Raw genomic sequence first — 7,979 nt, forward strand, 5'->3', positions numbered from 1 at the left:
TATGGGTACACAGCTGAATTTCAGCACAACATTTCACCCATAAACCAATGGACAGTCAGAGAGGACTATCCAGACTTTAAAGGACATGCTCCAGGCATATGCTCTCTATATGAGTTATAGTTGGGATGAGCACATTTCGCTTATTGAGTTCTCCTACAACAACATTTATGAGGCCACCATCGGTATGTCTCTATTTAAAGCACAGTATGGTCAAAAATGCCAAACCCCACTCTAATGATACATCCTAGGTACGGATTTGATACAGGCCACTAGTGAGAAAGTAGGTGTGATCAGAGAGAGAATTAAGGCAGCTCAGTCTAGAGAAAAGAGTTATGAGGTTGTCAGTAGGAAACATCTAGAATTTTATGTGGGAGACAAAGTGTTCTAGTGGATCTCCCCAATAAAAGGGTGATGTGGTTCAACAAGAAAGGAAAGTTGAGTCCTAGGTATATGGGACCCTATGATATATTAGAAAGGATAGGGTTGGTGGCTTACAGGATAGCTCTACCACCAGAATTGGAAGGCACCCATAATGTCTTCCATGTATCAATGCTGAGGAAGTACATACCTCACCCAACTCATGTTCTGACATACATACCACATGAGTTGGATGAGGATTATGCCTACATAAAGTTTTTGGAGAAGATTGTTGACTGGAAGGATCATATCCTCTGCAATCGTATTGTTTTATTTGTCAATGTGAAGTAGATGAACCATCCAGAACAAGAAGCCTCCTGGGAGCGAAAACATGAAATGAAGAAGCAGTACCCCAGGTTATTTGACTTACCAGGTTTGTCCAAATTTAGAAGATGAAATTCTTGTAAGGTGGGCAGAATGTTACACCCGTTCCCTAACCTGATCGAATTTGAACCTTTGTGATAGATCTTGGACTAGAGATATAGAGTACCAACGGGTTTTGGCTTATGGCAACCCACTGCAAAGGGGAAGGAATGATCCTAATTGCTTATGCATTTCATGCTAGTCCAACCGGAGAGGATTCAAACCTTCCGATCGCAAGCAGTATGTGAATTCACATATGTACACCTAAGATCCGAAACATACTAGAATTGCTGAAAGACCTTGCCCATAACCTAGGGAAACCCCCTATGGAGTGACCAAGAGGGGACAGCAAGCAATCAAGACACGACACTATCTTGACCACTGGAATCAAGGCCACCGGAAGCACCTGGGCAGAATTCGGTGGCCTATTGTGCTGCTGGTTGTGTTCTAATGCCCATGGACCCTGTCTCCTGCATCGTGGCCAGCCCCGATTGACCTCCCACACTCCCTCACACTCTTCTCCATTACTTGTACACCCTATGAGTCTAAGGAGGTGGACCCATGTGTCCAAACTGACGAATTAACCTACTTGAAACAATGGAAACAACCACCAAAAACACCTGAGCAGGATCCGATGGCATATTTTCAGTGAACCCCAAGCCCTTAGGAACCCTCTGCCAAGGCCACCAGAAACACCACTGATATTTTTGGTGGATTTTTCCTATTTCTGGTGACCTTCACTATGCTATCAAATTTGACAGTGTATATACCCTTTGGAGCAACCCTTGTGGGTCCCCCTCCTATGTTTCTGACACCCGCAAACTTCCATCTACCCTTGTATATAGGACAAAGGTAATCATGTACAACGAGACTGAACATGAGTTGATACCAGTTGATATACTTGGAACTTCATCCATCCAAGCTACAACCACGGTGAGTGGTGGTTGGCTTTAATTTTGGAGTGTTTAATATTTTAGAATTGCTCACATGTTTTAGAAATTCTGGAATGATTATTTAATTGTTTAATTGATTATGTTAATCACATGACATGCTATGTATATGAATTGTGTTACGTTTTGTAGACTTGTGTTACGTTTTGTAGAATTGGAAATTTGATATATGATGCATATGGTGTGTCGGGACCCTTTGTGGCCGAGGTTGTTCTGTTACTGTGATCGTTGTGTGGATGTCGCATTCATTTATTATGTCTGCATTAGATTTAGATATAGTTGTGAATTGCACTTTGTGGTTGATGGTGATTCCGATATCGTGCATTCCAGGACTATACTTGGAAATGGGTATGCTTTGTGGCTGATGGTAATTCCGGTATCACGTATCCCATACTCAACTGCTTGTATGCTAGATTGGTTTGGATATGGATGCGATGTGGCCGATGGTTGATTCTAGTAACCTATTTTAAACTACCTGGTGACTAATAGATGCCAGAGGCGGAAGAGAATGACTCGGATTGTGCATGTGACACTTGTGCATATGCAACACCCTGAGACGAGTGGTTGTCTTTTGTTATTTTGATACCAAACTATGAATGGTATTTTTTTGGGATAGTTATATGTAAGTCCTATGTAGATGTAGATGAAATAACTTGGTTATATAATACTTTAACATTAGATATTATCCCCGCTAACTTATTGATTCGCTATTATATACTTTGATTCCGATCTATTTATGTGTTGGTTTGGTGTTACGTGATTGTGATGGTTAAGGTACTGATATTAGAGATCATGGTAGAGTTGTGAGATGGGTAAGCATCTTTCTCACACCGCTAGTATCCTATTTCGGAGAGTGGGGTGTAACAAGAAAAAGTACAAAAATTAGGAATATCTCTTTGTGCTTGGCATGTCCTGATCCAAGAGAAGATTCATTCTTCGAATTTCAAAATTCCCCTTGGGAATTGTGAAGTTTTCGTTTGCTCCAAAAAAAAATTCTTACCAAAAACACAAGAAATCATTAGAAAATACAAAATCTTTTCTTTTCTTTTCTTCTCTTCTAATGGTAACCAAACATACATAACTTTTTTTTTTCCTCACCATTTCATGTCTTTTCTTCTCTTCTCTTTTCCTTTCTTTTCTAGATTCTTTTTTCTTTTATTTTCTTTTCATTTCTTCTCTTGGCTACCAAACATAGCCTCAGGACATGCCAAGCACTAAAAGAATTTCTTAGACCAAGAAAAAAGTTTTTGTACTTTTTCTTTTCTTTTCTTTTCTTCTCTTGGCTACCAAACGCAGCCTAATGGTAGCCAAACATTCATACTTTTTCTATTTTCTTACCATTTTGATTTCTTTTCTATTCTTTTCATTTCTTCTCTTTTCTATATCTTTTTTCTTTTCTTTTCTTGGCTACCAAACACAGCCCTATGGTCTTACCCCTAACTCATTATGTTAATTGATCTAGTATTGATATCAGCCTCAGTTGATATCAATTTAATACAGTTGATATCAATTTATTACAGTTGATATGGCAGATCCAATACCGATACCAATACTTAGATCCAAATACCAATACCAATACCAATACTAAAGTCCATTCAAGATTCCTTCTAGTTACAACTTTGATTAAATTCAATTGGCTTAGATTGAACTGTTGGGTTCAATCGAGGGGAGATGAGGGGGGTGGGGCAGAACCAAATCTTCAGATTACAACTTCAATTTAACAAACATTTCTTATTTGCAAAATTCTTATCTGAATCCTTCTACCCAGAATGGAGGTATGAAGTTTTTTGTAGGTCTTTGCTGGGTCAAAGGGTAGATGAGGGGTGGGACAGGGGTTGCAGAAAGGGTGTGGGGCGAGGGTTGCAGAGAGGAATGGCTCACGATAGAAGGGAAGGCTGGGTGAGAGGTGGTGCTGAGGTAGGAGTAGGGTATCAACAGTGGGAGGAGAGGGAGGAAAGTAGGGTTAATTTAGGGATTAAGAATTAGCAAGGAAGAAATTTAATTTTAAGTTTGATTTTCTTTATTAAAAAAAAAAAAAAAGAGTTTGCTTTCTAGGGTTATCATAAACAAAACTTTGAGTAGGAGAGTTTAAATATAAGGTAAAGCAGAAAGAAAGCTACCAGCTAGTGTTGTGTACGTTGAGACACATGGGGAAGTGGAGCTGGGGCATGGGTGTCTCTCACAGTCAGTTTCCACTTCCCTATGTGTCTAGACGTATGCAACACTATCGGTAACTTCCTTTTTCCCATAAGGTAGATAAATTGCAATAACAATAGAAATTTCCATTGAAATATATGTTAATGAATGAATGAAAGAATGAATGAATGAATGAATGAAGTATAAAAAAATCCTTGAATTATGCATGTATATACAGCTTTTTGTTTTTTTTTTTGGTAGAAGTATGTAACTTGTTTTTTGGTGAGGTCTAACCATCCTTTTTTGATCCCTTGATACCATATGGACCCCCACCTCCTCCTAGATCGAGAGTCTTTACTTTGAAGCGCCCAAGAGGGGTCCGAGGTGAATCTACGCTCAAGCTCCTCTGCAACATCCCAGCCTTCATCTGATTCTGTTTGGTCTGCTTTAAGATTCTGGAGATTCTCTTCTTGCCTACCTCCAGAGAAACTTTTCTTTTGGGAGCGTTTTTCTGCTTCTTCAACAAATGATCTTTTTTTTTCTTAAGAAATACCTTCCTGTACAGATCCCGTAAATACTCCAATGCTACGTTCAGCAGCGTATCTATGTGTTCTTCTTCTTCCACTGCTGATGAGGGTGGAGAAGACTCATTGGTAGGGAAGGTAGGCTTAGATTCCGGCCAAGGCTGAGCAACAGGTATATGGTCCTCCCAGGACTCGGAATCTGTCATGGTCGAGTTAATGGTTTCCTTCTTGTTCATTGCCGCTGCCTTTGCTTTTGGTCCATCAACTGCATCAGAAGGTGAACTAATAATGTAGGCATATGCGTAGTTTCTAGTCAAGAAGGAAGAAGAGGGATTAGATGGAGGCAGCTCCAGCATCCTATCAGACACTTGGAATTGCACAGACATGTTATGATTTCTTTCTATGAATCTTCGGGGATTGAATGGAGATTGAAGAGGGGGATGAATAGATGATGGCTTGCACTTGAAGATGGAACAAAAGTGGAACATGTTGTTTGCTTTCAGCTTCTTTTGCGTTGGGGGTATGTGGGATTTGCTGCTTTGGCTTCCTTTCAGATATTTATAGATAGCGACAAGGAGATGGATTTTGGTGGTTCCAGCCGCCACCGTTTTATGTACAGTCCTGCACCTGTCAGTCAGAGGTTTGCTACAGCGGGTTGTTATTAATATCCTGTTGACTTAGAATAAAAAAATAGAGATGTGGATTTTTATGGTAGACTTTGGAAGAGGTCAAACATCTGATCAAACTTGTAATTAGCAAAACGAGTTCATGATTCTTGACTTCGATGGAAAATGTGTTCTTGATTCGTGGATGGAAACGTGATGGATGTCAAGACGCGTACAAAAGGGTGGGCGGTTTTCCTCCACCCCAACACAAAAGGGGTTACAGGATAATTACCAACTGGGCACGTATCCCAAGTTCCATCAGCTGTTGGATGTGCATTCGGCGCGGAGAAGATTTGGTTCTTTCCCTATATTGTACAATAGGGGTTTGGATAATTATGACTTGAAGTCTTTGATTATTATTCAATGGAAATAAAATACTCATAAATTTTTTTATTCTTTGACATTTTATATCCATATATTCTGCATGTTTTTAATTACGGATAAGACTGAGTTGTTATTGTATTCTATATTTTTCTTTTTTATTATTTATGCATACTCATTATTTTAAAAAAGAGATAAGCATGACATGCTGGCCCCATTGGTAATTGAAATTGATATTGAAATGACTCTATTTGAACTGTCTAACGACAGGTTAGGGTTCATGTCAGCTTATAGTGCAAGGAAGGGGTTAGGCACGTTGGTCCACCTAATAAAAACTAGAGTTCAACCTAGGTTGATACACAAATTATAAAGTACGTACAAGCAACAATATCACACATGGATTAAAAGGAAAAATTGACCAAAAATAAAAGGGAAATTTCAAATTTACATATCTATATAGCAAACATGATGTATAGTTTTGAAATCAAGACAAAACTAGCCCCAACATTCATCTCACGAAATATGGTGCAAGCAACATTGGGGATATAAGGATGGGGATCAACGTATACAACCACCATCATGCACACAGATTTATAAAATAATTGTAATAAAAAAATTATTGAGAACAAAGTGTTAGACTTTTTTTTTTGGCTAAAAGATGATTCTATTAAGAAGAAAAAAATAAAAAATACAACAAAAAAATCCTGGACAAGGCTGAAACCACTAGAGCAACTTACTAACTCCACCTTTGGTATGGCCATTAGCAGAGAGAGCAAGCAGCGCCCTAGCAGAATCTAAATCAATGCCTATCCATAGCATCATTCTCCAAATCAACCTAAATATGCCTAAAAAAGGCCACCGAGTAGTCAGATGTTCCTGACTTTGACGCCTTCTTCGCAAGATTGTAGGCTAATGGGGTTAGCTTCACAGAAACAATGGATGATCTTCCAAGGGATAGACTCTAGGAATGAGAGGGCAAATACCCATCTTTGAAGAATAAACCAAGGAATCTAATTCTTATGGATCGCCAACACCACCATGGCCGAATCAGATTCAATCCATAACCCCCTGGCATTCATGGATTTCGCCATCAAAATTCCTTCCATTATAGCCTCAAACTCCACCTCATATATTTTCTTTATGCCCAGAAATATTCTAAAAGAGTTGCAGACCTGACCTTCACTATCACAAAGAAAACCACTCGGCCCTACCCTGCCTGGATTGCCCAGGGAACTGCCGTCAACATTGACTTTAATCCAGGTTATTGGGGGCTTGCACCAATGCACTTCCAGAGGTAGAGAAAATTTGGGATTTTCTATCGCCAACCCCAACTTCCTGCAACACAAGACATCAATAATAGATTTCACCTCACCCTTAGAATTCCCTAAGCAGAGGCTAAGCTCCCGATGAATATATTCAAAAGAAGTCGCAGGTCTTTCTTTTTTCTCATTCTGCCTTCTATTTCTCTCCCACCAAATGTGAGCAGCAGTAATGGTAAACCCCATCAACTAGGGAATCTTTAAATTAATACTCATCACCTTCCTCTTCCACCACTTAATCAATTCTTCAACCGACTGCTGCACAGACCAAGTGATGAGCACATTTATATGTGAAATCTTAGGATGTAAGCCTATATTTTTACATACTTAGAATGGAGCTACCTTAGGTTTTACTCTCTTTTTGCGGGTTTTGTATTTTAAAGGCCTTAAGGACTATCGGGCGACATATCTTCAATTTTACACGTAAAGTGATCCAGTTTCTTTTCATGGTTGCGAAGAGGATGAAATTTTGAGGAAGACGTGTTGCATTAAAATTATACATTCGTTTAGACACCCGAACACTCCATCAGTCTTTTCGGGCCAGAAAAAGAATAATGGACCAGAAGAGAACCAAGATGCATGCCCAACCCTTCTGCAATTGTCCCATGGGTACAAGAGAATATTCCAGATGCCAACAAAGCAAGAGGGACCCACCTTGGACGACACACTCTCCCCCCTTGTGTTTTGAAGACTTTCTCTCCTATTATTTAGGAGATTTGTTGAAGATCTCTTATTTTCCACCTACTTAAAGCGCAAGGGGCATGGACGGAATTTTCATTACAAATTAGACGAATGTCCAAGTCATAGAAATTCGGCCAAGAGGGCTTTTGTGCACAAGTTTGAAGAGAGAAAAAATAGGAAAAAAAATCGTTGGAGACTCCTTTTCTCTCTTCTCTCTCCTCTCTCCTCCACCTTATCAAAACCCAATTCGGTTGGACTCCTATCTCCATTCTATCCTACGACTCTCTCCCTTTCTCTCTTCTCTCTCATCTACATCATCACCTTAGACCTAAAAAAAAACCCTAACTAGGAAACCCTAATCATTGGACTCCCTCTCCCCTATTTCCTATAAATAAAAATCATATAAAAGGGGAGAGGGGGCACTTCACTTTTAGGGTTTTCTTTTCTCTAGTTCTTCTTCTAGTCTTCTTCTTACTTTTTGGTTTAAGCACTTATTTAATGGATGTTTATTTAATGAATGCAAGTCTCTTTCTTTGTTAATGCAAGTTTTTTTTTTTGCTAAGAGACAGCAAGTATATTATATTATAATAGGAGAAAGAATAC

Source organism: Macadamia integrifolia, chromosome 14 (assembly GCF_013358625.1).
Source record: "Macadamia integrifolia cultivar HAES 741 chromosome 14, SCU_Mint_v3, whole genome shotgun sequence".
Taxonomy (NCBI): Eukaryota; Viridiplantae; Streptophyta; class Magnoliopsida; order Proteales; family Proteaceae; genus Macadamia; species Macadamia integrifolia.